Source organism: Lathyrus oleraceus, chromosome 3, assembly GCF_024323335.1.
Source record: "Lathyrus oleraceus cultivar Zhongwan6 chromosome 3, CAAS_Psat_ZW6_1.0, whole genome shotgun sequence".
Classification (NCBI taxonomy): domain Eukaryota; kingdom Viridiplantae; phylum Streptophyta; class Magnoliopsida; order Fabales; family Fabaceae; genus Lathyrus; species Lathyrus oleraceus.
In genome coordinates this window covers 440,862,128-440,876,820 of record NC_066581.1, presented here as the reverse complement: position 1 = coordinate 440,876,820, position 14,693 = coordinate 440,862,128, and positions in this window count along the sequence as shown.

Sequence of the window (14,693 nt, the reverse complement as noted above, 5' to 3'; positions counted from 1 at the left end):
GCACCTGTTCTGTTGGTCAAGAAGAAAGAAGGTTCTATGAGATTATGTGTTGATTATAGACAACTGAATAAAGTGACGATTAAGAACAAGTATCCACTTTCGAGGATTTACGATCTGATGGATCAGCTGGTTGGAGCTTGTGTGTTTAGCAAGATTGATTTGAGGTATGGGTATCATCAGATTCGTGTAAGGGCTGAGGATATTCAAAAGACTGCTTTTCGGACAAGGTACGGTCACTGCGAGTACACCGTGATGCCTTTTGGTGTGACTAATGCACCTGGTGTATTTATGGAGTATATGAATAGAATTTTTCATGATTATCGGGATAAGTTTGTTGTTGTGTTCATCGACGATATATTGATTTATTCTAAGAGCGAAGAGGATCATGCCGAGCATTTAAAGGTTGTGTTATCGGTGTTGAAAGAGAAGAAGTTGTTTGCTAAACTCTCCAAATGTGAATTTTGGTCGAGTGAAGTAAGTTTTCTTGGATATGTGATTTCGAGTGATGGTATTTTTGTGGATCCTATGAAGATTGAAGTTGTATCTCAGTGGGAAGCTCCTAAGTCTGTCGCTGAGACTAGAAGTTTTCTTGGTTTGGCTGGTTATTATAGGAAGTTCATTGAAGGATTTTCTAAGTTGTCGTTACCATTGACGCAGTTGACTAGGAAAGGTCAAGCTTTCATTTGGACTTCACAGTGTGAAGCGAATTTTCAAGAGCTTAAGAAAAGATTGACTACGGCTCCTATTTTGATTTTATCGGATCGGTTAGACACTTTCGTTGTGTATTGTGATGCTTCTTTATTGGGTTTGGGAGGTGTTTTGATGCAAAAAAGGCAAGTGGTAGCTTATGCTTTAAGGCAACTTAAAGTTCATGAGAGGAATTATCCGACGCATAATTTAGAGTTGGCCGCCGTTGTGTTTGTGTTGAAGCTTTGGAGACATTATTTGTTTGGATTGAGATTTGACGTGTTTAGTGATCACAAGACTCTAAAGTACTTGTTCGATCAGAAAGAATTGAATATGAGGCAAAGGAGATGGTTGGAATTCTTGAAAGATTATGATTTTGGTTTGAATTATCATCCTGGAAAGGTGAATGTTGTAGTCGATGCATTGAGTAGGAAGTCATTGCACATGTCTATGTTGATGATTCGAGAGTTTGAATTGTTGGAGCAATTTAGAGATTTGAGTTTGGTTTGTGAAGCGACGTCTTCGTGTGTTAAGCTTGGTATGCTGAAGCTTACGTGTGGCATTATTGACGAGATTAGAGAAGGTCAAAAGTCAGATTTGAAATTAGTCGATGTTACGAAATTGATTAATCACGGCAAAGGTGGTGACTTTCGGATTGATGAGAATGGTATCATGAGGTGTCGTGATCGATTTTGTGTTCCAGATGTTGTGGATTTGAGAAAGAGGATTTTTGAAGATCTTTTGAGGTCTTGTGTTTTGGAACAATGAGGAAGTTGGGATAGTTTCTTGCCTTTAATCGAGTTTACATATAACAACAGTTTCCATTCGAGTATTGGAATGGAACCTTTTGAGGCTCTTTATGGTAGAAGGTGTAGGACTCCTTTGTGTTTGTACGAATCGGGAGAGAGTGCTATGGTCGGACCCGAGTTGATTCAAGAGACTACGAATAAGATTAAGATGATTCAAGAGAAGATGAAGGCTTCTCAGAGTCGTCAAAAGAGTTATCATGATAAGAGGAGGAAGGCTCTTGAGTTTGAGAAAGATGAGCATGTGTTTCTTCGAGTTACGCCAATAACGGGTGTTGGTAGAGCTTTGAAGTCGCGTAACTCGACGTCGTGTTTCATTGGTCCTTATCATATTTCCGAGAGGGTAGGTGAAGTGGCATATCGGATTGCATTACCACCGTCACTTTCTAATCTTTAAGATGTGTTCCATGTGTCTCAATTGAGGAAGTACATTGCGGACCCATTGCATGTTGTTCCATTAGATGATGTTCAAGTGAGGGATAATTTGACGGTCGATACATCACCTATGCAAATTGAAGATTGAGAAGTGAAGAAGCTTCGTGGTAAGGAGATTGCTTTGGTGAAAGTGATATGGGGCGGAGTCGCCAATGGAAATATTACTTGGGAACTCGAGGATAAGATGAAGGAATCGTATCCGGAGTTGTTCGTTTGAGGTAAATTTTTGAGGCCGAAAATCTTTTAAGTGGGGGAGAGTTGTAACAACCTAATTTTAGTAATTATTTCTTATATTATTATTACTAGATTTTATTTTATTTATTTATTTGGAGTGTTAATAAATTAATTGGTTGTTAGGTGGTATAATAATCGATTATATTAATTAATTTGGTGTGTTAATTAATTATTTAGTTGATATGAGATATAATGAATAATTGAATTAATTAACTTTGTGTGTATCTGGTGTTAGTTTAATTTAATTGAACTAATTAGAGATATTTAAATATTAGGTCTTATTGGGCCTATTAATTAAATTAGAGGTATCATGCTTTAAGCCCAAATACAATACTAGTATATAAGAGGTGAGGAGAGAGAGAATTAGGATTCATTTGATCATTTGACAACAATAGAGAAAGACAAGAGGAAAAGTAAGGAGAAGAGGGGAAGAACAAGAGAGGAGCTAGGGTTTCCAGAAAATTGAATAGGTAAGGGGGGAATCCTTATTATTATGGGTTAGTATGATCTGGTCAATGGGTAGATGTATGTTTAGGTTAAAATCCCTAATTTTGTATGGTTGTTTGAAATTGTTACGTTGATGAGTATTCTTGATTTGTGGTGATTTGATTGTGTTAAAAATGTAAATTAATGTTATATACTTAGAGTATTGTATGAGTCATAATTTTCTGAACGTTTGGCTTTTTACGGAATCTAAATCGGAGGTCCGAAAGTCCTCCAACGATGAAAAACGCAGAAAATTCTGCATTTTGTTTTATGTTAACCGGTTACCCACCGAGCGTTAACCGGTTACTTGCTTGAAAATCTACGCAGGAAATTGATTCTGTTTTATGTTAACCGGTTACTCACCGAGCGTTAACCGGTTACTTGCTATGTTTTGTGTTAACCGGTTACCCACCGAGCGTTAACCGGTTACCACTGTTGAAAAAAGAAAAATTGAGATTTTAAAAGTTGTATTCATTTTGAAATGCAATCTAATTGTGCGTATTTGATAATTAGCTTATAATTGTGAATGATATACTGTTATGAATGTGTATATGTACCATTGGTGGATAATTCATAGAGTTGAATTATGGTGATATGTGGAATGTTAAGATGGTAGAGATGATCTTAATTGCACATGTGTTGGTATTTGTACATTCATTCATGGCATGGTCGGCTTCATAGTGGAAGCGGTGAAACTATGGGTTCACATGGTATTAGACGTTGATCCTTAATTAGAAATAGGCGTAGCATACGTTGATCCTTAATTGGAAATAGGCGTAGTAGTAGACGGTGATCCTTAATTGGAAATAGACATAGCATATGTTGATCCTTAATTGGAAATAGACGTAGCATACGTTGATCCTTAATTGGAAATAGGCGTAGTAGGCTTTGATCTTGTCCGGATCGGAAGCGTGGCTTGGATTCTAGATATTGAATCGGAAAGCGGTGAAACGTTGGGTTCACATTGAGGTACCGCATGCATAGAGTTACATGTCTTGCATTGAGTCAAGTTAGAGTCATGTGATAATTGAATGTGTGCATGGATGTGATTGTGAGGTGTGTATGAAATTTAGTAATTGAATTTGGTGATGTTTGGATATAATTTGGCAAAATATGTGATTATGTGATAGTTGTAGTTGTGTGTATATTTATGAATATAATATTGGATTCGAATATTATACTTCTTGAGTTTTGATGGATGTTTGAAACATGTGAAATAAATAATGGTTAATATTATTTACATGGTTATATGAAGTGTGATGAATTCCTTTAATTGTTAATTTAATCATTGTGCCTTATTATACTTCTTCATAATGATTTGAATTCTCACCCTTTCTGTTTGAATGTTACCTTTACATGGGTATCGTGCAGATACTCCAGAGTAGTATTGCTGAAGTAAGTGGACGGTAGCTCGCTCGAGATTAGCCGGAGAGTTTCCGTATTTTAGTTTGAAGACTAAGTAATGAGCCAATGCTTTGGTCATGTAACACTGGGTAGATTAGTAGTATTGAACTCATATCTGATTTGGATATGCATTATATTATTACTTGTGAACAGGTTTATTTGCAATTGCTGTTTGAGAGGCCATAGTGCCAAATATTCTGGATATGGTTTTATTTTAGTTTGAGGAGATTATTGAGAGATGATCATGGTATGGGACATGGATCATTTTATGAAATGCATGGATATTCATTATTTTCCACTGCGAATGCATATTCTTGAATATTCATGATAATTGAAATGTGTTATATTAAATGACCAGGTGTATTGTATATTGATGATGAACGATGTTGGTTTTTGAAAGCTTTTAGTTTTTGAAAATATCGATGTGAAGCCCTTTTGTTTATATGCGTGGTTATTTTCTCTGATTATATGTTAAGTATTTTGGGAAAGAAAAAGGGGTGTTACTTTGTGCTAGAGGGTTTCGCTCCCACCTTTGCTTCTTTGTCGACATCTAGCCTGGTCCAGTCTGTACCACCACCTATAATGCATACCTTACCTCGTGTGGAAGACACCATTTATCATTTCGAGCCATCGGAGGGTCCGGACGTATACGAGAAAATGGATGAGATGAAAGATCAATTCCTTGAGTTACGCAAGGAGTTGAAAACTTTGAGAGGTAAGGACCTTTTTGGGAAGAGTGCTGCTGAATTATGCTTGGTGCCCAACGTGAAGATCCTGGTAAAATTCAAAGTGCTTGACTTTGCGAAATACAAGGGAAACACATGTCCACTCAGCCATCTTGTAATGTATGCTCGCAAGATGTCGACCCAAACAGACAATGACCAACTGTTGATTCACTATTTTCAGGACAACCTGACAGGTGCAGCGCTCCGGTGGTATATGCGGCTAGAGAGTGCAAGCATCCGCACTTTCAATGATCTTGGAGAGGCTTTTCTGAAGAAGTATAAATATAACGTGGATATGACTCCAGACAGAGATCAGCTGAGGGCAATGTCCTAGAAAGACAAAGAGACCTTCAAGGAATATGCACAGTGGTGGCGAGAATTGGAAGCTTAGATAGTGCCGCCCTTGGAGGAGAAGGAGATGACAAAGATCTTCTTGAAGACTTTGAGCTCTTTCTACTATGAGCACATGATTGCTAGTTCTCCCTCAGACTTTACCAAAATGGTAAATATGGGGATGAGGCTAGAAGAGGGAGTCCGCGAAGGACGACTGTCCCGTGATGACAATTCGGCAAAGAAGTATGGAGGATTTTCCAGGAAGAAGGAATGGGAGACTCATGTTGTTTCTTCCCATATCAAGCGAAGATCCTCTGTGAGGAGGAAAAAGGTCCGACCAACTGTTAACCAACACCAGGTGGCTCATATAGCACCTGATTTCAGAGAAGTTCAACAACAACCACAATAACAACATCATCAGCAACAACAGGCTTACCAGCCTCGTCACAATAACAACACCAGCACCAGCAACTATGAGAGGAAGAGGGTGACTTTTGACCCAATTCCTATGACGTATGCTGAACTTTATCCTTCCTTAATTGATAGGAAGATGATAACTCCTCGTGATCCTCCTGTGCCAGCCAATCCGCAATGGTGGTACAAGCCTGAACATCACTGTGTGTATCATTCCGGTGCGCCCGGACATGATATGGAGAATTGTTTTCCTTTGAAGACCAAGGTGCAAGACCTTGTGAGGAGAGGGATACTATTCTTCGAGGACGTAGACCCGAATCTGAAGAAGAACCCATTGCCCGAGCATGGGAAGGCAGTTGTCAATATGGTTCAGGGATGCCCTGGTAAATACAAAGTCCTTTATGTGAATGACATAAGGAAGTCCTTGGTAGAGATGCATAGGCTGTTGTGTGAGCACAGTCATTATGAGCACGATCATGATAGGTGCCAGGTGTGCACTATCAATGAGAGAGGATGCCGTCAAGTAAGAAAGGACATCCAAGAGATGATAGACCAAGGAATGATTGAGATACTTCAGAATTGTAATGAGGATGAAGTTGATGTTATCACTCCAGTGCTCAAGATTCCTGATCATGTTGTTATTAAGTATGATGGCAGCAAGAAGAAAGTGTCGCTAACTCTTGTGATCAAGCCAGCGGGCCCTTTCCCGTATGTATCAGACAAAGCAGTTTCGTACCGTTATAATGCAGTTATGCTGGAAGATGGGAAGAAGGTGCCGTTGCCCTCAACCTCTGTCGTAAGCATTTCCGACGTTAGTGGAGTGACCCGTAGTGGTCGTGTTTTCTCGACCCAGCCGAAATCCCACGAAGACGTCGTGAAGAAGGATGTTGTCAGTTCTGCAGGTCCCGTGGGGACTTCTTCTTCAAATCATTCTATTCCTGCTTTGAAGGGTGTTAACCCTGTTGTTGTTAAAGCTCCTATCCTGGTTGGCCAGTCTGGCATGTTGAAAGAGGATGGTGATGAGATGCTGAGGCTCATCAAGATGAGTGAGTACAATGTTGTGGAACAATTGCTTCAAACTCCATCAAAGATATCTGTCTAATCTTTGCTGATGAATTCAGAGCCACACCGTGAAGCATTGCAAAGGGTGTTGGACGTGGCATACGTGGATCACGATGTCACAACTGAGTAGTTTGATAGCATTGTTGCAAATATAACTGCCTGCAACAATTTGAGCTTTTGTGATGATGATCTTCCCGAGGAGGAAAAAGACCACAATTTGTCTTTACACATCTCCATTAATTGTAAAGATGATGCCATGTCCAATGTGCTGGTAGACACAGGGTCATCACTTAATGTATTGCCAAAGTCTACTCTTGCCAAACTTTCATATCAGGGGCCTCCCATGAGGCAGAGTGGAGTAGTAGTTAAAGCATTTGATGGATCGCGTAAGTCCGTGATTGGTGAGTTAGACCTCCCGATCAAGATTGGACCTAGTGATTTCCAGATCACTTTCCAGGTCATGGATATACATCCTTCATACAGCTGTTAGCTTGGTAGACCATGGATTCACGAGGCAGGCGCCGTGACATCCACCCTACACCAAAAGTTAAAGTTCGTTTTAGAACAAAACGTTGGTGGTGATAGGGGGAGAGAAAGCTCTTTTGGTCAGCCATTTATCTTCCTTCTTCTATATTGATGATCAGGATGAGGATGGAACACCATTCCAAGCCTTATCTATTGTTGAGCCTTCTAGGAAAGGACTTTCTTCATTTGTCTCCTATAATGACGCGAAGTTAGCCATTGAGCATGATGTAACTACTGGTTTGGGGAAAATGATCAAGATGGAAGATAATAAATCTCGGGCTGGTATAAGATATTCTTCTGGTGTTTCCAATGATCTTGGGCTGTTTTAGAATGGAGGTTTCATCAACACCGTTGAAGATCAAGAAGCTGCTGCCATCATCGAAGAAGATGAAGAGGAAGACCTTGGCAACTTTGTCATACCTGGAGGAATCTGCAATAATTGGGTCGCTGTTGATGTTCCAACAGTTATCCATAAGTCAACATAATGTGTTCATTTTGTTTAAAAAACCCTTGTCCCATGCCAAAAGGAGAAGTGAAGACATTGTTGGCATAATCGATTAATACAATGATATTCATTCACTAATCGCATGTTAAATGTTTGTTTTTCAAATTATTTTTCCTTTTTGCTTTTTGCATGAAACTAGTGATCACCATAAAACCCAAAAAAGAGAATAAAATCCATCTTTTTCATCTGCATAATGATTTTCCTTGTTTAAATTCTGAAATCTCTTTTATACTCAAAATCATTATGCAGGTTAATCAAACCTGTTGAACATAATGATCCAACACCATCTCCCAAGTTTGAGTTCCCTGCATTTGAGGCAGAAGAAGAGGATGTTGAAAAGATTCCTGATGAGATTACCCGTCTGCTTGAGCACGAGGAAAAGATCATTCAGCCACATCTTGAGAATCTGAAAACAGTCAACTTGGGGTCTGAAGACTGCATTCGTGAAGTGAAGATTGGGGCACTCCTTGAAGAGTCTGTTAAGAAGGGACTTATTGAGTTGCTACGACAATATGTCGACGTATTTGCCTGGTCGTATGAAGACATGCCTGGTCTAGATACTGATATCGTGCAACATTTCATACCGTTGAAGCCTGAGTGTGTGCCTGTGAAGCAAAATCTCAGAAGAACTCATCTTGATATGGCAGTGAAGATTAGAGAAGAAGTTCAGAAGCAAATTGATGCGGCGTTTCTGGTGACTTCTACATATCCTCAATGGGTGGCCAATATTGTGCTTGTGCCTGAGAAAGACGGAAAAGTCCGAATGTGTGTGGATTACCGTGACTTGAAGAAAGCTAGTCCAAAAGATGATTTTCCTCTACCACACATTGATATGTTGGTAGACAATACAACTAAATTCAATGTCTTTTTGTTTATGGATGGATTTTCCGGTTATAATCAGATTAAAATGGCACCCGAGGATATGGAGAAGACAACATTAATCACACCTTGGGGAACATTCTGTTATCGAGTGATGCCCTTCGGTTTGAAGAACGCCGGAGCCACGTATCAACGTGCTATGACTACCTTGTTTCATTATATAATGCACAAAGAGATCGAGGTGTATGTTGATGATATGATTGCAAAGTCGAAAACGGAAGTTGAACATGTAGAACACTTGTTGAAGCTTTTCCAGCGTTTGAGGAAGTACAAACTCCGCTTGAATCCGAACAAGTGTAAACTTTGGAGTCCGTTCCGGCAAGTTATTGGGCTTTATTGTCAGTGAGAGAGGTATTGAAGTTGATCCTGCCAAGGTCAAAGCAATACAAGAGATGCTTGCGCCCAAAACTGAGAAGCAAGTTCGAGGTTTTCTTGGCCGCTTGAATTACATTTCGAGATTTATATCCCACATGACTTCCACATGTGCGCCTATATTCAAGCTCCTCCGGAAAGATCAGCGTCATGATTGGACCGAGGATTGCCCAAATATTAACGTGATGCGCTTGGATAGACCAGCTCATATGTTTGCAGTTGAGGAGGTAAAATATGATAAGCCGGGGTATTATGATATCAAGTTTTTTCTCCAAAGTTAGACTTACCCGCCTGGGGCATCTGTTAAAGATAAGAAGACTTTGAGGAGATTATCTGCCAGTTTCTACCTTAATGGTGATGTGCTTTATAAGAGGAATTTTGATATGGTTCTGCTCAGATGCGTGGATAGACACGAAGCAGACTTGTTGATGGCTGAAGTCCACAAAGGTTCATTTGGTACTCATTCCAATAGACATGCCATGGCAAAGAAGATGTTGAGAACAGGATACTATTGGCTGACAATGGAGTCTGACTGCTGCAAGTATGTGAAGAGATGCCACAAGTGTCAGATTTATGCGGAGAAGATTCATATTCCCCCGACACTTCTGAATGTTATTTCCTCACCATGGCCTTTCTCCATGTTGGGAATTGACATGATTGGCATGATTGAACCTAAGACGTCAAACGGTCACCATTTTATTCTCGTAGCCATTGATTACTTCACCAAGTGGGTTGAAGCAGCATCGTATGCAAATGTGACCAGGCAGGTGGTTGTGAGGTTTATCAAGAACCAACTCATATGCCGATATGGTGTGCCAGACATGATCATTACTGATAATGGATCTAACTTGAACAATAAGATGATGAAAGAGCTGTGTAGAAAGTTCAAGATTGCACATCATAATTCTTTTCCCTATAGACCCAAGATGAATGGGGGTGTTGAAACTGCTAACAAGAACATCAAGAAGATTATTCAGAAGATGGTTGTTACGTACAAAGATTGGCATGAGATGCTGCCATTTGCTTTGCATGGCTATCGTACATCTGTCCGCACTTCAATAGGGGCAACCCCTTTCTCCCTTGTATATGGCATGGAGGCTGTGCTCCCCGTAGAGGTCGAGATCCCATCAATGGGAGTCTTGATGGAAGCCAAGTTGACTGAGGCTGAGTGGGTTCAGAGTCGTTATGACCAACTGAATTTGATTGAAGAGAAGATATTAACGAACATGTGCCATGATCAGTTATATCAGCAAAAGATGAAGAAAGCCTTTGATAAGAAGGTCAAGACTCGTGTGTTTCGAGGAGGTGACCTCATGCTCAAGAAAGTCTTGTCTTTCGCGCCCGATTCCAAGGGCAAGTGGACTCCAAACTATGAAGGTCCATACGTTGTTAAGAGAGCCTTTTCAGAAGGTGCTCTGTTGCTCACAACTATGGACGGGGAGGATTTCACACCTTATGTGAATTCTGATGCACTCAAGAAATACTTCGCCTAAAATAAAAACAGAATAGCTCGCTAAGTTGAAAACCCGAAAGGGCGGCTTAGGCAAAAATGAGCGTTTCGGTGGATTGGAAACCCGAAAGGGCGATCCAGACAAAAGTTAGAGACATGGAAAAAATGAATATATATATATATATATATATATATATATATATATATATATATATATATATATATATATATATATATATATATATATATCCCTCTAGATTGAGTACCTCACCCTGAGGAAATCTAGGCAAAAATTAGGGATTTGGCAAGTAACTGCATCCTGACAAGACTTTGTTCTACAGTTGTCGTCTATCAAAGATTATCGCTCATTCATCATCAACTGAAGTTTCGAATACAGTGGATTCATAGTTGGTGGACATACGGTCATTATGTTCTGTGTGTCCCTTTTTCCATGTATATCACCAATTTCAAATTTGTAAAGATCCAGGGAGTCTCGCCATTTGCGGACTACCATTCTTTAAATAAATTTGAGCCTTTATCCAATTCTTTGAACTCTTATTTGTTTATGTTTAACAAATGTTTGCATGTTTTTAATTAATAAATATCATTGTTTTGAACAAATAAAGTTTTCGTAAATAAATTGTTTTAAACAAAGTGAACATTCACAATGACTGAAAGGATAAGTGGGATGTCCTTAGTGCTTTCCTAAAGATAGTATGATCACCAAAAGATAAGACATTTGTTCATATTCTGGGATTCTTGTATCCTCTTCATCAGATTTCAAGTTGCCTCAACAGCGAGCGTAGAAAGAATGATACATCATCAGCTTCCCGGAGAGTCTGATATGAAAAGTTCTCTTTGATGGCAATGGGTTGATCTATCTTATTGGATTGCTTTCCCCTAGCAGGATTTTTGGATGCTCATCCAACGCATTCCCTGATAGTTTGTTTATGCATACATGTTTGTTTCCCCCGCGGAGTCTTAGCAATCCATGATTGGTTGTATGGTTGATCTGTGGATGATCCCTTCTGTTCCAATTCTTGCCTTGATCTTTCAAAGACATGTATCCCTCTATATCACGCACTAGCATTTGTGTTTTATCAATTAAATGGTTGTCATCCCCTGTGTGGACTGACCTAAAATCCCTTATAGATTGATAAAAGTTGATATGTGTAGAGGGGTATTCGTTACCTTTAGATTTATTGACTAAATCAAAATGTAACGAATACCCCGCTACAGAAAAGTGGCGACTCTATTGGGGAAGGGGAAAACGACGCTCCAATGGGGAAAGAAAATAAATATTTTCATCACCCGCTCTGCTAGGAGGAGAAATCATCCGAGAATGAGAAAATAACAGCAATCAGGCTCTGGCCAAGCAACTCTCCTGGGGAACACTGTTGGTGATCAAAACGAGGATAACCTGAAGGTGATCAGCTGGAGATAACCTAATGGTGGCCAAAAGGGAGAAGTCTAATATGAATAACCCTGCTGAGGATGGATGGGAAGCATCCTACTGGAGATCAAAGTATGTGAATCTGTTGAGGATAAGCTACAAACCCACCTGTTGAAAATCCCACTTATGTTGGGGTTTCCTGCTCACTCTGCGGGAGAATTCCAATCTGAATAAGGGAATAACAACTTCCTCGAAAAGATAGCATATCAATTTATCAATTTATAAGGGATTTTAGGTCAATCCACACAAGGGATGACAACCTTATAACTGATAACACAAATGCTAAATCCAACGTCCACTAGGGAGCTAGAAGACCAAGGCCAAACTCCAAACACCAGAATCTCTCAGGGAGTTGAGGGGATTAGGGATATACTCCTCTAAACAAAATAGGACCAAAGCTCCAGACTCTCTCAGGGAATTTGGTGATGCTTAACTTTCTTTTGCGCTCACGGAGGAGACGACCTAAAAGATAATGAAGAGGATACTAGTATGCCAAGAATAATGAACAAATATCTTACCCTTTTAGAGATCATACTATCCTTGGGAGAGCACTGAAGATGTCCCAATTATCCTTTTTAGTCATTGTGAATGTTCACTTTGTTTAAAAACAGTTTGTGAAAGAACTTTATTTATTTAAAACAATGATATTTATCAATTAAAACATGCAAACATTTGTTGAGTAGAAACAAATAAGAGTGCAAAGAATTCGATAACGGCTCAAATTTATTTGATGGAATGGTAGTCTGCAAATGGCAAGACTCCATGGATCTTTACAAATTTGAAGTTGGTGATATATATTGGAAAAAGGGCTACATTGAACATAATGACCATTTCTCCACCAAATCTGAATCCGATGTATTGGAAGCCTCAGTTGATGATGATTGAGCGAGAATCTCTGACAGAAGACAGTTGTAGAACAAAGTCTTGTCAGGATGCAGTTACTTGCCAAATCCCTAAATTTTGTCTCTAACTTTTTCCTGGATCGCCCTTTCGGGTTTTCAGTCCACCGAGACACTCATTTTTGCCTAAGCCGCCATTTCGGGTTTTCAACTTAGCGAGCTATTATGTTTTTATTTTAGGCGAAGTATTTCTTGTCTGCATCTGAATTCACAGGACGAATGAAATCCTCCCCATCCATAGTTGTAAGTATCAAAGCAGCGCTTGAAAAGGCTCTCTTAACAACATATGGACCTTCATAGTTTGGAGTCCACTTGCCCCTGGAATCGGGCGCGAAAGACAAAACTTTCTTGAGCACAAGGTCACCTTCTCGGAACACACGAGGCTTGACCTTCTTATCAAAGGCTTTCTTCATCCTTTGTTGATATAACTGACCATGGCAAATGGCAGTCAATCTCTTCTCTTCAATCAAATTCAGTTGGTCTTAATGACTCTGAACCCATTCAGCCTCAGTCAACTTGGCTTCCATTAAGACTCGCATTGATGTGATCTCCACCTCTACTGGGAGTACAACCTCCATGCCATAAACAAGGGAGAAAAGGGTTGTCCCTGTTGAAGTGCGGACAGATGTACGATAACCATACAAGGCAAATGGCAGCATCTCATGCCAATCTTTGTACGTAACAACCATCTTCTGGATAATCTTCTTAATATTCTTATTAGCAGCTTCAACAGTCCCATTCATCTTGGGTCTATAAGGAGAAGAATTATGACGTGCAATCTTGAACTCGCTACACAGCTCTTTCATCATCTTGTTGTTCAAGTTAGATCCATTATTAGTAATGATCTTATCTGGCACACCATAACGACATATGAGTTGATTCTTGATGAACTTCATTACAACCTGCCTGGTCACGTTTGCATATGACGCTGCTTCAACCCACTTGGTGAAGTAATCAATTGCTACGAGAATAAATTTGTGACCGTTGGACGCTTTCGGCTCTATCATGCCAATCAGGTCGATTCCCCACATGGAGAAAGGCCATGGTGATGAAATCGCATTCAGAAGTGTCGGGGGAATATGAATCTTGTTCGCATAAATCTGACACTTATGGCATTTCTTCAGATACTTGTAGCAATCAGACTCCATTGTCAACCAATAGTAGCCTGCTCTCAACATCTTCTTAGCCATGGCATGTCCATTGGAATGAGTACCAAATGAACCCTCATGGACTTCAGTCATTAACAGGTCTGCTTCGTGTCTATCCACGCATCTGAGCAGAACCATGTCAAAACTGCCAAATAATCTCCTCAAAGTCTTCTTATCTTTAACAGATGCCCTAGGCGGGTAAATCTGACTTTGAAGAAAACACTTGATATCATAATACCAAGGCTTATCATCTTTCACTTCTTTAACTGCAAATACATGAGTTGGTCTAGCCAAGCACATCATAGTGATATTGGGGACTTCATTCCAGAATTTCACCATAATCATAGAAGCAAGCGTAGCAAGAGCATCTGCCATCCGATTATCATCTCAAGGAATATGGTCGAAGTCAACCTCAGTAAAGAAAGTTCAAATCCTCCTCGCATAATATCTATATGGGATGAGGCTAGGCTGATTCGTCTCCCATTCACCCTTGATCTGGTTAACAACAAGGGCTGAATCGCCATAAACATCAAGATGCTTGATCCTAAGATCAATACATTCTTCTAAATCCATAATACAGGCCTCATACTCCGCCATATTATTCGTGCATTTGAAAGTTAGCCTTGCTGTAAAAGGAAAATGTGTGCCCTGAGGAGTAATAATCACTGCCCCAATACCATTTCCATATTGGTTTACAGCGCCATCAAACACCATGCTCCATCGGGAACCAGGCTCTGGCCCTTCATTGAGCGTAGGCTCATCGCAATCTTTCATTCTCAAATACAGAATTTCCTCATCTTGGAAGTCGTACTGAACTGACTGATAATCCTCAAATGGTTGATGTGCTAAGTGGTCAGCCAAGATACTACCTTTAAT